The sequence below is a fragment of the Cyprinodon tularosa genome, unplaced genomic scaffold (genome assembly GCF_016077235.1).
Source record: "Cyprinodon tularosa strain WSP-4 unplaced genomic scaffold, ASM1607723v1 ctg424, whole genome shotgun sequence".
In the NCBI taxonomy this organism is placed as follows: domain Eukaryota; kingdom Metazoa; phylum Chordata; class Actinopteri; order Cyprinodontiformes; family Cyprinodontidae; genus Cyprinodon; species Cyprinodon tularosa.
This window is the reverse complement of record NW_024039146.1, coordinates 11109-29046: the sequence shown is the minus strand read 5'-3', so window position 1 is coordinate 29046 and position 17938 is coordinate 11109. Positions and strand designations below refer to the sequence as shown.

The 17938-nt window shown below is 37.1% G+C and overlaps 1 long non-coding RNA gene across 1 annotated transcript; it reads right to left on the bottom strand.

The window, feature by feature from the left end:
* Positions 1-5278: 5278 nt before the first annotated feature.
* LOC119792584 lies at positions 5279-14462 on the bottom strand. Its single transcript, XR_005282007.1, has 2 exons — positions 14057-14462; positions 5279-6120 (listed from the first exon to the last, which is right to left on the bottom strand). It is a non-coding gene; the product is annotated as an uncharacterized LOC119792584 (long non-coding RNA).
* Positions 14463-17938: the final 3476 nt, after the last annotated feature.

Here is a 17938-nt window from a genome sequence, read left to right as displayed (position 1 = left end):
ATGCGCACAAACGTTGCAACTGTTCCAGTTGGCGATGTTGTCCTTCGTAAAGCATTTTAAATGTCATAATGTGAAAGAATATTTTATTATTAAATAAAAAAATCGATCTGTACACCAAATGTATGTGTTTGTACAGGATGGCTTTGGATGTTTAGCATTAAAGCTACATATAGTAACAGAGCAGATGACAATACAACCAGCCTACTTGAACTAAGATCATGAATAGTTAAAGCTTTGGCTCTAAAAAGAGAGGACACGAATTTACCATAAAATACATTTTATTTCAGTGGCTTATAAAAGATCAACAGTAATCACAACTTGATTTATTTTTATTTCCAAATTCTAATAGTAGACTTTAGGGATTTTTACCAAAGCATAAACAAAAATCAGTATATATCTGTGGATGTGCTTGAAGTCATCCTGCAACAAAGGAATATCCAGCAATGGCCTGTATTGATCCTCAAATGTCTGCCCATGACCTCTGCATAACTTCCCAGCTGGAAAAAAGAATCCACACGACATGATGCAGCCACCGCCTTGCTTATGAGTTAGGATCATCTTTTTATATGACAAAAGGAGTTCCATCTGACAGATAACTGGCTTTTGGTCTATTCATATTTTCTGGAATAAGTGCAAATAAAATACAATACAATAATAGTGAAATGTTTTTAAATGTTATTTGACAGAAAAAAAAAACATTACTTAGCCGCTATGTTCTCAGGCCTTTCTTTTTTTTTTTTTTTTTTTACAAAAATGCCTCTGCTGTGAAGATAGTCAGCCAAATTATTTTTAAGTGACATTCAGTTCAAGAAATATTTCAATGAAACTAAATCACTGCATTCTTCCCCTGTTTCCTCTTCTTTTGCCTCGGTTCCTTTGAGCCACAGCAGCATCCATATAGCAGAGCAAAGAGCACCAGTGAAAGAGTCCCCATTGCAAACAAGCCGATGACCACCAAACCGCCCAGCATCCATGGATCAAGCTGCAGACTGTACAGGAACCAGTCCACCCACTCGTCGGGTGAGCTTGTGGGCATCTGACTCTCAGGCAGACTGCAGAGGAGATAAATAAACCACACAGGAGATCAGAAAGAACGTCTGTTACTTACATATGTCTGCATACGCTTCAAAATGTTTTCAAATCTTGTCATATTACAAACAGAAGCTGGTTTTAGATGGATTTTTTGATAGACTGAAACTTATGTTTCCTCCTTTATTCCAATAGAAGTAAAATCTAGTTTGTCAAATTAAAATAGAAGCTGTGGGAAGCTGGTAACCGGATCTTTTATGTTTTTCCCTCAAAACTGGCTTTCTTTTTACATTTCTTCTATAAAGGCCAAATTTGTGGACAACATACGCTAACAGTTAAAATGTCTGCAAGTTTTTACACCTTAGCTGATAGGCAGATGAAGAAGGGGATTAAACAGAGAAATGACTTAAAGGTCTATCTAAATGGGAGGAGCAGCAGAGACCCATGTCTCAGGTGGGAAAGCTGCAAATCTGTTGTAAACACTTTTGTTTTTTTGAACATTCTTTATTTAAGATTATTAGGAATCCAGAACATATACACATGTATATTTATGCATGTACTTACATAGAGAAAAAAAAAAAAAAAACAAACGGGGGGGGGGTCTCAGCAAACACTTAAGTCCATTTTGGCAATTGACATTTAGAGGTTCTCATCGGCTCACATGAAAGAGAAATGTTTATATCCAGTGTCTTTCATTAAAAGAGAGAGACATGTCAAGGGGATTAGCAGTTTTAGCATCTTTATCAAAGTGGCCATCCAAAGTGGGAAATAGCTGGGGTCCAAACACTCAAAAAAAATTTAAATTTTTACATGAAGTTTTGCTGTTATCTTTTCCATGATATACACATTCTTCAATCTGTCTTGCCACTGTTGAAGGGTGGGAGGCAAAGGCTTGAGCCAAGACAAAGGTATCATTTTTCTTGCTACTAGTAGCAGAATCTGTAGTAACTGGACTTCCTTTTTCCCAATATCATCTCCTGGGGTCAAATCCAGTATATAATGCAATGGGTTCAGTGGTAACGTAAACTTGAGTATATTTTTAATTTCTATCTGAACCCCCTGCCAGAATGGAATCAGTACTGGGCAGTCCCAAAAAATGTGAGTGTGATCCCCAATCTGACTACAATTCCTCCAACACATATTTGTAGCATTTCTGTCGTATTTTGAAATACTGAAAGGTGTTTTGAAGAATCTCATTTTTAATTTCCAGTCAAATTCTTTCCAATTTGGACTGTGGGTGATCTTAAAACCTTTCTCACAAATCTCCTCCCACTCCTCATCTTCAATAACAATATTCATTTCAAGTTCCCACTTTTGTTTTATGTCTATAGAGCTGTCAGAGAAATGCATTTGTAAATGTTTATATAGATTAGATATGATCTTCCTCTTATTATTTTCCTCCACACATTTTATCAAAAACATTTCCAAAGGTGAAGTATTTTGTTTCAATTTAGGCCATTCTTTATGTGATAGAAGATAATCTCTTAATTGTAAATACTTATAGAAATCTTTTGAGCATAATCCATATTTGTCCTGTAATTACTTAAAGGTCTTAATATTTTCTCCACTGAATAACGGATTAATTGTTATTAATCCTTTCTGAGCCCATCTCTGGTAACCCGTATCTAGCTTGTTTGGAAAAAAGTCAGTAATCTTGGCTATTTTTATCATGCGTGATATAGTTAAAGGTGCTCCTATTTTCTTCCTCACTAGAGACCAGACTCTGTATGTACAGTTAATCCACTCATTTTCAATTTTTAAATCCTTCCAATTTTTTTCCCTCCATAAATAGCATCGCTTCAAGAGGTACCAGTGGGCAAGCATTGTTCTCCAGACCAATCCAGTTCGTCTCCTCATCCTGCACAAGCCACTGGACCACCGCGCTAAGTTGTGCTGCCCAGTAGTACAATTTCAAATTAGGCAAACCAAGGCCACCTTTTCTTCTTGGGCTTAACAGTAACTTCTGTCTGATTCTTGCTTTCCTCCTTTGCCAAATAAAGTTATTAATAATTTTATCTAAAATTTTAAAAGTGGAGGCAGGTATCCAAATAGGAAGTGCCTGAAATAGATACATTAATCGTGGGAGTATATTCATTCTCACTGTTTCTATTCTGCCCAAAAAGGACAGAGGGAGAATCTCCCATCTAGACAGGTCTGATTTTATTTGTGTGATTAAGCTACTAAAATTTCCATTAAATAGTTGTGAGGTTTGTGGTGTAATCGTCACACCCAAATACTTGAATCCCCTCTTGGACCAATTGAAGGTGACCTCTTTATCTAAATCTATAGGCCATTTTCCCACTAACATCATAGCTTCTGACTTGGTTTCATTCACTTTATAGCCGGAGATTTCTCCAAAGTCTTTTAAACTAGTCATAAGTCTAGGGATTGAGCACAGAGGATTAGAGATATACAAAATAATGTCATCAGCATATAGTGATATTTTATGAGTGACTCCACCTGCTGTTACTCCATGAATTCTAGGGTCTGTCCGTATTCTTTCTGCCAGGGGCTCAATGCTGATAGCAAATAGTAGAGGTGAAAGAGGACATCCCTGCCTAGTTCCTCTTTTTAAACCAAATTTCTTTGAGGAGTATCCATGTAAACACTTTTGTAAAGAGTGAAGAGGACTACAAATGGAAAACAGCTATTAGCTAATACTGGTGCAGAGCATCACTTCTCGTTTTGAGATCAATATTTTCTCTGCATTTTCCGTGTTTGTAAATAAAGGAAGAAAAAAGAAGAACAGCATTTTGGGTAAACACTGGTATAAACCCCTGTTTGCAGTTTGTTAAACACCATTTAGGGAACGGCAAACATGTGGAAGAAGATGCTCTGGTCAGATAAAACACAAAGTAATGTGTTTTGGATAAGATGCAGTAATTCTATGTCTGGTTAAAAATAAACTCTGCACATTATTCTGAATTTTACCTCAACATGGTGAAGCAAAGTGTTGGCAGCATTATGCAGTGGAAATATTTGTTTCAAGGAGCTGGTTAGAAATAATGGGTGTAGTAAAATGCAGGGTTATCCTGCAAGAAGAAACATCCAGAACTAAATCTGGGTATAATGGCATCAAATCAAAATTAGATTCTGTCATTTGGAAATGGATATACTTAATTACCATTAATAATCTGAATCTGATGGTCAACCAATGGGATGCACCTCAAAAGACATCTATCTACACTGAAAAACCCAGTTCTACAAATTACAATTCATTATTACTAGTGTTGCACTGATCCAGCACTAAAATGGTGGTATCGGTATCGGCGTGCACCAGCATAGAAGGCACTGATGCCATTTTGAGAGCAAAAAGTTTATTCAACTATTGTCACCCATTCCAGGTAGGCAGTATTAGTCTTTTTCTGCTTCACAAAGGTAGGCAGCAGCTTGACAAAGCCATGATGGCAATTATTTTATATCCAAGTACTATGCAGTTCTTCATATATAGACACACACATAAACTTCAAACAGTTGGTCTCGGTATTGTATTGGTACCGGCCGATACTGCACAGCCAAGTATCGTGTATCAGTACTGGGGTCAAAAAAGGGCATCAGCGCAACACTAATTATTACATATATTTTGGTTTAAACCCACTAAAACATTATTGATTCTTGCAAAACTGGTAAAAGTTCAAGCGGTGTTAACTTTTATGTATACCCTCATACGTTTGCTTTTAACTAAAATGCTCAAAATCTATAATGACGCAATACATTTCTTTATAGAATACATAAAAAAAAGAGGTTGTATTTAATAGGAATGTTTATATAACTTGCCACATTCCTTATTTAAACTCACCTCACCGCCATGTCCTGTTGAACGATCCAGTCACAGCTCACCTGCTTCCAATAAACCGTGTCTACAGGAGAAATGATGGACCCAGCAGCTGAAACCTTTCACACTAACCCCATATCCCAGTCTGCTGTTACTTTCAGCTCAGACGACTCATTCTGAACATCCAAATAGCTCCTGATCTGCTTTGGGGAGATTACAGTTGTCTTTGTATGTGGGTGCGACCTAGTAAAAACCACCGCTGCTGGTTAATGTTTAAACAAAGGAGGGGTAGTGTGATAAGGGAAGCACACAGTACACAGACAGTACTTCCCTGATGGAAATTTGGTCTGTCCCAAGAAATCCAAATTAGGACGTACAAATATTCTGCTTCTTAATCATTATTATTAACTTTTAAAGGTGAGTTTTTTTTAGCTACTGCTGTAAAAAAAAAAGAAAAAGAAATAGAGAGTAGAGTTTGTTTTGATGAAATATATGCAACATTTATTAAATTAGACTTAGAGGAACCAACTACAGCCACATAGAACACTATTTGTGTCAGCTCTATATATTTATATACAGAAATGTGTTATATTAAAATATAAACAGCTCAGGCTTTACCTCTGAGGAACAATTTGTAAAAAAGAAAGCTCTCAATGAGCCAGTAGATGGCGCTCTGTGTTTTCTCCAACTAAAATGGTCTCTTTATGACATTTTTCTCCCAATTCAAAAACAATAAAGTCAAATTTTTTGTTGGAATGTAACCTTTCCATGTTTCTTAGTCACAGTTAAATCAGTGAATATAAACTGGAAACAGAAGAACCGCAATTATAATACATCAGTATCTGTTTAACTGGAGGACAAAGCAGCTTTTACTGGGTCCTTTCATGTCCAAAACGCTGCCACACAGAGTTTCATTGTACTGCATTGCAATGCTTTTCCATGAGGCGGGCCACTCCATGGATTCATATGGATTCCGATGGCGCTGGTCCCTGGATGTTGCAGCAGTTTGGAAATCAGTCCTGCCAACGTCAGAGCGATGAGTCCCATGTTTTCTTCACTTTGTCCCATTTACATTACATTTGTAATGCCCAAATTATCCCTCCAAACAAACCAGTAACAAATATTGATTTCCACCTGTGATCTTTACTTAAGATTTTTCATCATGGAGGAGAAAAAAGGAGGGTTGGAGGCTTTGGGCTCTGCTTTTCTTTCACCCAATCAGACAGTCGACAGCGGCTGAACTCTTGAGCCCTGATATTTCTGCTTCCAGCAGCAGGAGTGGATGCAGGCGATCAAGATCAAAAAAAGGACTGTGGCTGGAACGACAAACAGGAGGCAGGAGAACAAATAGGGTCAAAATAGCAATAGACAACGATAAAAAAAAAAAAAAAGCATGTATGATATGTTAGAGAAAAAAAACAAGCTATCTGTGCAGCCTTGTCCTGTGAAGAACTTAAACATCTGCTAGTTTACTACTTTAGAGAACAAATCATGCTATGTAGGTTTAAATACGCACGGTCACCTCTGCAATGTTCTCAAATCTGTTATGTCAAAAAGGGTATGGCCCCATACAACAGATTTCTTATCTTTGCTTTTCTTTCACACCGCAATATTTTCTAAGGCCGGAATAAAACAGAACATTACACCAAAATAAAATGAAAAAGCATTTTTAATTTACTCTCTTACTTATAAATGGGGAAAAAATGCATCAACATGCAACCTGAGCTGAGCTGGAAAAGATGAAGCCCTCAAACCTTGTGGTTGTACCTCCCTGTAGAGTGCTGGAATGGTTTCAACCATTATTATCCATTTTAATAACACTTCTTTATAAGGAGATTATAAGTCAGTTTATTTGCTTGAATGTTCATCTAGTGAGTGATATTTTTGACAGATTTTTAGTAGTGTTACATCAGACTGGGGTCAGGGTGAGCACTGGATGCAAAGCCAATAGAAAGGAAGGTGCATCAATATGTGCCACCGCCAGACGGTTTGCTGTGTCTCCGAGCACAGGCTAAAGAGCATGGAGATGATTCAAGGAGATAAAATGTTACTCCGGGAGACGTGGGTCATTGGAGGACCTAAACCCATCAGCAGGACTGGTAGGTGGGGGAGAAAAATACTGATAACAGGTATAGAAGAGCTTTGTTTAGTTGGTTTTTGAAATGCCATCTGTGATTTAGGTCAAACCTACAGTATGTGGTTTAAACAGTTGTTAATTTAACTTTTAGCAAATCTGGTTTGCTGAAACATTTTGATTCATGGATGACAGGAAGACACGTCGTGGTAACAGCTGCAACGACTGTCCTCATTAATAAACAGATCAAATACCAGCATTTCTAACATTTGTTCATTAGTTTGTTACCGTATAATTCATCAGATTAGAGCGGGGACAGCTTTATGTACTAAGTATGTGTGTGTGTGTGTGTGTGTGTGTGTGTTCATACTTTTTAAACAACTGTGTCTTTATGTGTTTAGGATGATATATTTAATAGTTTCACTTTATACAAATACACATACATAAAAAAAAAAAGAAAAAAAAGATGCCCTTTACGTTTTTAAATGTAATTATTGGCATGTACATAAGTAGATAACGGGTTGCTTGTGGCAGTTTTATAGTTAATTGTAAATACAGCTGCATTTTTCACAACGCTTTTTTTTCTCTAAGAGTATATTTTGCATAATGAACAAATATACTGACAGCATACAAAAGAAAACTTGAGAGGCGTACAGGTTGTTATATTTTTCCTTTGTCACTAAAAGTGCTGTGTTTTATACAATTTGAAGCTTTGGCATCTGCAATAAGGCAAACTCATCTAGAATGAATAATTTATTGTCCTCTGATCAAAGATGTCTTACAAAATTGGAAAGAAAATCTTTGCTTTCTCCCAGCTTTTTTTCCCCAAGCTTTTATTGTAATTACACTGTCACAAATACAGAGATATGAAATGGACTCCCTGCATTTAACCCATCCCATTGGGGAGCAGTGGGCTGCCATTGTGCAGTGCCCAGGGAAAAGCCTGGGGGTTAAGGTTCTTTGCTTAGGGACACAGAGTGGCAGTCTGTGGGAGTGGAGCTCGCACTCAGAACCTCTGGATTCAAAGCGCACTGCCCTAACCACTAGGTTGCCATATCTAATAATAATAATAGTCTTTTTAATTATTGGTGAAAATTATATATTGTATTTTTCACATGTTGTAACATTCACCAAACAATGTCTCAACAGCTGACTCTGCATTTAGATTCAGATTGTGAAACATTTAAGCTCCTAAATAAGCTTTAAATGGTTTTGACTAACAACAGACTGATGTTAGTTTATAGTCCATTAAGTCGGTTTGTCTGACCCAAACCAACTCTGAGTAACAGAATCAAATGCAAAATCTCTCCCGCTTGACTCTCACAAAGACCTAAATAAATAGAGTGGTTTGAATTACTGCAATTTACTGCATCCTTTTGAGAAATAAAAGGGTAAATTTATATTGCAGGCAGACATAACAAAACAATCACCACAGAGGAAGATGTGGGACAAGCAGGTGCAGAGGAACAGTTTGTAGAGACTCTTGAAACAAACATATTTCATTAGTCCACGAATAAATAAGATAAACAGAAAATGAAATCCATCTGGGGGATTCCACTACTTTAAAGTAGTAGAAAGCTGCAGATGATCTGTGAGATGTAATGTTTAAGTATGTCTTTTGCCGTCAGGTGGATGTGGGAAGAGGGGCCTCAGGATGCCAAGCTTTGTTTTTTAACCGCAATCAATTGTTGTTTGTTTTTTACTTTCACTTTCTCAGTGACATTAGATGAAGCTGTCTGGTGATGAACAGCTTTTGTTTCCATCAAACAAAGTTGTCCTTCTGTTCCTAACAAATAACCTGTTCCATATCAGTATGCATATCCAGCACAATTCTTTCGCTGACTGGGATAAACTTCATCTACTTTAATAAAATAAATCAAACTTTTTAATTTTCTGTTTAATGCTTTATTCTATCTATTCTCAATAAATTGCATTTGGATCCGATGTCAGATGCAACTTACCGATAAAGAGGATAAGGACGGAGAAAGCTCCTTGGTCCAATGCACATGCTTGCGGAAGGCCCTGCAGCTTGGTCCACGCCTGACGAATAATTTCCATAAACTCTTCTTTAACCTCCATGATCTTCTCTGGATCCGGTCAGATAAAATGCAGAAATAACTTTGGTTTGGATTTAAAGTAAAAATCCTCCACTGAAAGATTACTCCTAAAAAAAGAAAACAAGAGGACATTGTAGATAAATATTCACTTAAAAGGAGCTCCACCCTGAACTACTTTAATTATAAGCATCCACCCTGGGAAGATTATGGGCTCCGCATCCCTAAATACCATAAGTTCCCTCTCATTACACACAAACCTCCTTTTTGAGTGGAACCACATGTCACCGGACTGAATAACGTCCTCTGCCCTCACTTGCTACGTTTCCACCCACACAGAGGAGAAGCCATGCTGGATGTTCAGCTCAGCTATAAACAGACAGAACTATTTAAGGTCTGACATTTCACGTGTGAAGCCTCACATCATCATCATCATCATCATCATCATCATCATCATCATCATCACTGGGGCAGCTGTGTGTGGGTGAGACCTCACCGGCTGATACAAGCCAGGATATAAGGACACAGCTGTGAAGTCATAACAGGACAGGACACCGGAGACTGTCGTCACCACAGATACATTCTCAATGGGCGGTTATGACAAGGGGGACTATTTATAAGATGACCTGATTTACACTGATCGTCTCAAATCACTGCACTGCAAAAAATCTGAATCTAGATAAGTCATTTTTTCTTAAAATAAGTGCATTTGTTCTTGGATTGAGGAGGTAAAAGAGACATTTTGCCAATGGAACAAGACAACTTACACTTAAAATAAGAAAACACAATTGCACTGTCTTATTTCAAGTGCATATTATCTAATTATCTTATTTTAAGAGTAAAATTACTCATTCCATTGGTAAACTTTCTCACTTACCTGCTCAAATTAAGGGTGAGTACACTCAATTTAAGAATTTTTTTACTTATTTCTAGATCGTTTTTGCAGTGTGATCAGTGCATTAAACAAAAAAAAAAAAAAAATTAGATCAAACTATTTAGTTTAATACATCGATTGATTGGTTGTTTATGCATATTTAAATACTGTTATTTTAAAGTAACTTAAAGCATGTATGTATATATAATTTATTTATCTTCTTTAACATGCCTCTTTTCACCTTTTGAAGCCTATCCTAAAACAGTATTTCATTGTCTGTGTCTACCTTATTTACTCTACTTTTATATTCTATTTATGTTCTGACCAGCTGTGTCACTGTGTGGAATGGAGGCTGCAGCGCCTTAGACTGGAAGAAAGCGAGGAGAGTGGTGAGAACAGCAGAGAAGATCATCAGGGCTCCTCTTCCCTCCATTAAAGACATTTAATCCCAGCCCATAACATCATCAATGACCCCTCACACTCCAACCATGGACTGTTCTCCCTGCTGCCCTCTGGGAAGAGGCCCAGCAGATTCTGCAACAGCTTCTTCCCCACCGCCATCACATTCCACAACAGTTTCTTCTCCACTGCCATTAGACTGCTGAATGTTTTGCAAAATGGGTAATTGTATTGTATTTTATTACATTTATTATATTTTATCATTATTAAAAAAAATGTTTGAACTGTAAATTTACAGTCATATGTTGATATTACTGTTTTTATATAAATGTTTTTACTATTTTTCAAGGCTGCACTTTTAAAAAAGATGAAATTGTCCAGAGAGCAGTATTAAACGAAATTTCTTTTTGTTTTACACTTGTGTAAACAAAATGACAAAATAAATATGTCTAAGTCTAATTATAATCTTTGTGTGTACTTCGTGTGGACATGTCTTTGTTACCCTGTGGAGACAATTTCCCAGAAACATGCTACATTTTGGGGACTTTTAGATACTTGTGGGGACCGATGACTGTTCTCCATGAGGAGAAGTACTGTTCTTGAAGTGGGGGTGGCATGTTTTAGTAGCGGTTAGGGTTAGGGCATGGAAATTAATGCAATATGAATGGAAGTCAATGGAAAGACCTCAGAGGGATAGTGTGAAACAAAATCCTTATTTAGGTTCACTTGGCTTTTGCTTGGTTATTGATATCATGGACTTAATTTTTCGGGGAGACATGGGGAGACATGTCCCTGCACTTTTTTAAACATCCATTTTGGTCGCCTGCTTGCTTTACTGTCCAAAAATGTTACACTACAGTACACAGACACTCGTCCAGCACTAGGACCAAGCAGAAAACTGCCACCCCCTAGCTCCTGATTGGCCCACCGTCTTTTCTTGTGTAATTGGCTGTCACCGCTGTCACTCCTTAGAAACTCACTTTAAAAACATCTGAAGCGCCACTCTATCAGGTCTGTGATTGGATGGTCAAACACACTGGAGTTAGTTATATTAAAAAAATATTTGCATCCCCCACACTTCTAAAATCAAAATTTCGTCCATGATTAATATACGATTTTACTGGGGATTTAATAATAAGGTTTATTGCCATAATGTAGGTCTGGGTTTAATAAAAATTGATTTTTTTTTTTTACGATTAAAGTTGGAGTATAAATCAGGATGTAACAATAAAGGTAATATCAGACTAACAATAAGTTCCTTAGAAGGAGGACCAACAGTCTGGTTTTGTTAGAAGCTACAAAGGAGAACGCCTTTAGGAGAAAGAGATGCTCTCCAATAGCTGGGTCTTTAAGGGTTTAAACATTGTTACAAAAATGTAAAAAATGAACACAGATAGAAATGTGCTTAACATTATTAACTGGCAAATAAATCACACGTTAGCAGAAAAAAGAAATAACACTTCCATGTAGCGTGCTCTGCAGAGATTTTAAAGATGCAATTTAAATAGAGCAGCTGCCTAAAACTTGTTTTATATTGATGCAACTGTACTGGTGGATATCGGGGCCAATATCGGTATTGGATCAGTGCATGTAGGCTTTTGGCTGATGATCCTTTAAAGACTGCAGTAACTGAGTCACACAGACCTATGATAAAGCATTCATATTAGAATTTCATTAATTGATGTGTTATGAGGTTGTCTTTAAAAGCAAGGGTTTCTAATTAGGTATGAAAAGTCTTTTGAGATTAAACAAGCGCAGCTCTTTTGTTTGGAAGGTTTCCAAAGAGAAATATATTTTTTCTCTCTAAACAGCATATAACAGCAGGACATTTACCAAAGAACATCTAAACAAAACACAAGAAGTCTGACACTTTAGCTTCTGGACATGAAGGACTGAGGCTGAGATACTTGGCTGTAATAGTGCCACGTTTGAAGATACCCAAACACATCAGTGTAAACAACATAGGCACAGTGGAGGAAGGGTGATCCTCTGGGCTTGTTTTGCAGTCAGAGGACTAAAGAATCTTCCAACATTTGACTCGACAAAAATAACCCTAACCCTACATTGTTATAGGTTCATATATAAGTCCCCTTATCTTCCAAGTTTCTTCCCTCCACTCAATTTTCTATGAAAATGCTCATGTGCAGCCCTCTGGACAACCAGATTCTTTAGTATTGACTTTGTTGTTTACTCTGGACTATCTCCTGGAAATCTGTCCAGTCAGCAGTCCTCCCCATGACTGTATCAGCGACTGACACATTTTAGAAGGAAGCCTTCAAATCTGTTTTAAGTGATGAGTTTTAAACATTATATTCTCTCTGTCCTTCTTTAATAATACAAGTTTCACTTCATAAGTGCTTTATGTCTTGCTCAGCTATTTTTAATACTAAATACCAACACATTTAATGATAGGAAATTAACTCTGGTAAGATAGTTTGTCTTAAAAATTATTAAAGATTTTTAAATAGTTAGTTCCTTACTTAATTATTACATTTTGTATTATTTTTAAAACATATATATATATATTTTTTTTGCTTATTTAAAACTAAAAGCAACAGGTAGATTACAGTACCCTTGAATCCTGCGCGCTGGCGTTGCTATGGGAACAGTTGCCACGTGTTGTGTTCAACGCCGTCGCTCTCTACACTTAATTAAACAGACCTAATGTCATTCCATGCCCAACCATTTAAATGTATTTTATGGAGCTTCTGTATGTGTTAAATTGAATGAAAGTAAACAGCGTTAAACTTGTTTTGCTAAAGTCAAACTGCTAAATAGGTTGAAAACTGTTTCTACCCATCGTCACCTGAAGGCATCATGCCTATAGTAAAAACTGCTTGCATCACCCTGCAGGGAGGATCTTTTTAGTAAGAAATGGTAAGCTGGTCTGATCTTCTCATTGAAATTTAATAACTTTTTGAGGTAGAGGTAAAAGATTCCTTCTTTTTTAACTTTTTTTGTTTTGTTTTTATTTATTTAATAAGTTTCTATTTAGCTGCAGTTAAAATGAAAATTAAATACTTAGGATATATGCTTCTAGATACTTAGAGGTGTGCTTGTTCAAACCGACCATTAACCTATAACCCATGTACTCAAAAGTATTTTGTAGATAGTTATCTCTTTTCACGACTGTGCACTAATTAGCTCATTGATATTAACTCCAACAAACCTCCCAATTCCTGCTGGAGAAAAGCATCTTCAAAGCATGATCAATTTTACATGTACTTTAAAAAGTTTTAACTTTGGTTTGTCATATAAGGCCAGACTGGAACCAACACGTACAATTCAAAACCTGTCATTGACATGTGTTTATGTTGCAGGTTTTTATCATTTCATCAGCTCAGAAAGTGGTTAAAAGACACCATTCTTTCAGTCCGGATGGAGATTTTTTTTCTCTTACCACAGTGACTATTTCGAAATGTTTGAAATGGTTTAGAAATGACATGCCAGTCTGAACGGTTCTTGGAAGAGTTGTCAACACTTAGAACAATGTGTGATTTAAGCTCTGATCCATTCAACTAGCCTGTTTTATTTCACATTCTACCATTAGATGTATTTATGCAGGGTGTGAATATGTTCAGGAATCTCAGTCCTCCAGCTGAGTAAGCTGTCCAAGGTATTTGTGACCTTCTTCATGCTGCTCTGTCCTCATATCTCTCCTATGTTATACTTCACCAGCAGCACAGACCCAAAACACCTTCTGAGGAGAAAATGTCACTAAGTATGAGGTTCGTTCCTATCTCAGGGTATGTGAGCAAGTTTACTTCTTATTGGAAAAAGTTTTGTGCAGTAAAAGTTGACATCTGAGAGAAAAGAAGAAAGAAAACACTTAAGAGTTTTTCTGTTTTTACCTCTATGGTGAATGTGTTCAGCTCTGTGGGATCCTCTGTTCTCTGACAGGAGAAATGAAGTTTAGTGTTGCTCATCACACTCTCCTCTCTGTCAGCTTCTTTCTGCAGGCCGCTGGTTCTCAACGTTTAGAGGTAATCCGACTCTTTCAGAGGACCAGCAGTTATTTACGTCTGACTGCTGCTCAGTTCGTTTTTTTCCCCTCCTCTCATTTGTGCACCTCCTCCTTCTCCTCCCTCTTGTTGGCCCCTTCAGACTCCTTCCCTTCTCTGGTGTTTATGTCGTCTCTCACTCCTCCTCACCCTCCGTCGGTGGGCACCAAACACTCATTCATAGATTTTTTTCTTTCCTCCTGTGCTCCCTCTGTGTTCCCACAGACCAGCTGTGGAAAGGGCCCCCTTTTTTTGTCAGTAGTTGCTGTGGGGATGGTCTCCTTCTAAAAGGAGCAGGCCCTGCTGGGTGTGTCTGTGTGTGTATGTCTCCCATCTGGTGTCTCACCAGCTGACACCCACATTTTTGAAGAGCTGTTGCATTAACATTTTCATGTTGATTCACCCATGTTTCCTGTATCGTTCCACGGAAACGTTGAAGTCAATGCATGTTCCTCCTCTTCTGTGCACAAGTATTCACAACAATTTCACTGCTGTTTTTTTCTCTTTACTGAGCTACACTGCTATAAATTTTAGTGGTGATTTTGGGGTGAAAAATAAACCCAGTGTAGATGATGCAAAAAATATAAAGATAAGGGACACATATTAAATAAACCACTCTGCTCATAATGTGGGAATGTTTTTCTGGTTGAAAACCTGTTAGAGGCTGCAAAAACAATCAAATAAAAATAAATAATGAGGTGAAGTTTTATCTTCCAGAAAGAAAACAACCTGAAACAGCTTGAAAGCACATTATTTGTCAGAATGGATAAGTCAGTTTTGGCTTATCTGGGTTATTGCTGGCACAGAAGCGCTTGTACTTCCTGTGGAGGATGAGGAGAGCCCACCTGCCCTAAATGAAGCCACAAATCATAACTCTGAACATACACAACACCAAACCAAATAGAACTCAACTCAAAAATGTTGTTCTACTGCATTTTTTTACCATATACATTTGTTTTTGCACTGCTCTGAACTTCCACATCAATGCCTTTTGCACCATCTCACTGCCACACTGTTTATACGCGATCAGTGCTGCACTTTATGAATGGAAATGTGCGGCTCATTCATTGTCTGAAAGCTGTACAAAACAAAATTTTGTTTTGTATGCACCGTGTAAACAAAATAACAATAAAAGTTGTCTAAGTCTAAGTGATTTGAGGGAGGCCATTTGTTCCATAATGATGTATGGTGGTGGCAGAATCATGCTAAGGGACTGGTGCTGTCATACAACCACGTTGGAAGCTAATAACAGTTGGTTTTGGAAATAGATGAAGCTAAATATGAGACAACTCTGGAAAAATATCCAAAGAGCCTGGACATTCGCAATAGATAATCAGAGGTTAGAGAGGGATGGCCTAGTCAAAGTCCAGATCTAAATCCAACTGCAAAGCCTTGGTAAGGTCTAAAGTTGTCTTTGCATAGTTTCTTTGTAATGAATCTGACTGAACTTGGCTGCAAAGAAGCATTTGCAAGCATGTTAGTAATTACATGTAAGGAGATGATCTCCAAAGACCTGCAGCAAGTTTCCATCAACCTCATGGGGATATTACTAAAATACTTCAGGTTTTGGGGAAGTGAAGTGACTAAATGTGAAAAGTAGGTGAAGAGGGGTGCTGTATCTGTTTGATCTGTTGGTTAACTGCTGTTATTTAATAAAATGGCTACTCTGGACCCAGACCCAGTTAGAGGCAGGTGTGGATGGAAAGCAGTTGAGTGGGTGTATGGAAAATATTTCCAGCTTTCTACGCTGAATCAATTCATCAGCATGGAGCCATTACTCACTTTCCAAAGCCGTATCAGAACAGAGCGAGGAAGTGTACGTTGAATACCGGTATATTTTTAAAAAGGTGATATCAGAGTTTCAGCTCCTCTGATGGAGAAACATGTCTTCTTTCCACTTCAGTAAATGCAAAAGCAATATGGCTCGAGGATTTTTATCCTGAAGGTTACAGCATCATGACACCTTTAAAAAAAAAAGATAATTCAGTTATGAGAAGAAGTTATAACTGCTATTGGGTAGTTTGCTGCAACTAGAAATAAATGTTTTACACCACTAAAAGGGGCTTTGGTAAGCTTCTCAATGCAGCATTGTTCTAATTTAGCCACACTAAAGGTTTTTCTAGTCAGAGTTTGGTTTAAAGTCACGTGTCATCATCCCCATCTGGTTTAAACCTTAAATGTAGCCTTTCCATACCATGAATTTTCACTTTTGTGGTAACTGAGTAGTTTTCAGGGGGTCTTGCTGAGGTGCTTTCGTCTGTTATCCCGCTGCAGTTAGAGGATTTTTTAACTAAAGGAGTAGAATCCATATTTTTAATCAGTTACAGCAAGTCAACCTGGTGATATTGTTCTTTTAGCCGTCTTTGTGTTGTGTTCTGTTTAATTCCTTAATTCTAAAAGCCTTGCATTAATCAGGCCTGATGGTGACGTCAGAGTCTTTCCATGAAAAAAAGCATGTATTTTTGATTTAACAAGGGGGCCTTTTTCACATATATTCATGTCTGCTTAGGAAGCTCTCCCCCAATTAATAGCACAGTCTTTTAGAAATGGATTTTTTTTTCAATTTAGTTTGTTAATCTTTTTAATTTTTTTCTCTTTTAATGAAGAAAATAATAAACAGCAGAAAACAGTAAATACAGGAAACACGTACAGCGCTGTAGGAGTCCTCCCTGATTTTCTGACCAAACGGGGTGTTCATGGTTAATATTCCAGGTTAACATTGAAAACCTGAGAGTGTTAAACAAACAGCAATGCAAAAACACCAATAAGGACATCTTCAGGAATTTAACTTCAGCGCGGAGAAGGATTGATAATCGATACCTGATGGAGTCACATGGAACAAAGGTCACCTTCACTAAACAAACCAATAGAAAACTGGATTCACCTTTAATCCTCAAACTCTTCAGAAATGCTTCTTTTACAGTACATTAATAATCATGCAATAACATTGTAATAGCATAGCAAGTTATACTACATTACTAGGTAAAAAGAAAAAAAAACTTTATGGAGAATTAGTTAGTTCAAGTCTTTAAATCAAGTCAAACTTCCTAGATTTTAAACAGTTATTACCAAGTTACCCATTCATTTCACCAACATCAATAAATTAATGTTATTATCTAGTAAAATGCTGTTTATTAGTTGACATATAACAGTAAATCAAACCTAGAAGACAGCAAGACAACCTTCTTAACTAAACTCTTATTTAGATGAAACTTGACTTCAGTTTTATAATGTTTTAGTCACTTGATCATTAGTTGCAATTTACTTTGTAAGCCTTTAGGTTAGGTAGGTGGTGGCCAATAATAGAAACCAAAAGTCTCCATCCTTACATAGTAACATACAGTTGTAATAATTACATGCAGGTAATTACCAAATACAGTTTGTCTTGTTACCAAGTAATATAGTGTGATTTTCTATGTTATTACCATTTTATTACATGGTTATTGGTGTACTGTAAAGGAAAACGTTACCAACTCTTCCAGGCTATTGGATGAATCTGGGATTAATCACCACATAAAACAGATAAATGAGGAAAAGCCGAAATCCTCAGTGAATCATCCATTGTAGTTTTTTATTCCAGATGCAACAGGGACTAAAAAACACACAATCATTGTGACAGTGTGTTGTTTTTCAGTTGTCATGATTGAACTCCAGAGTTTTTCACTACTTTTAATTTATTGTAGTTTTAAATATACAGAACATGAGTAATGAGTCGGATATGAACAAACTGAT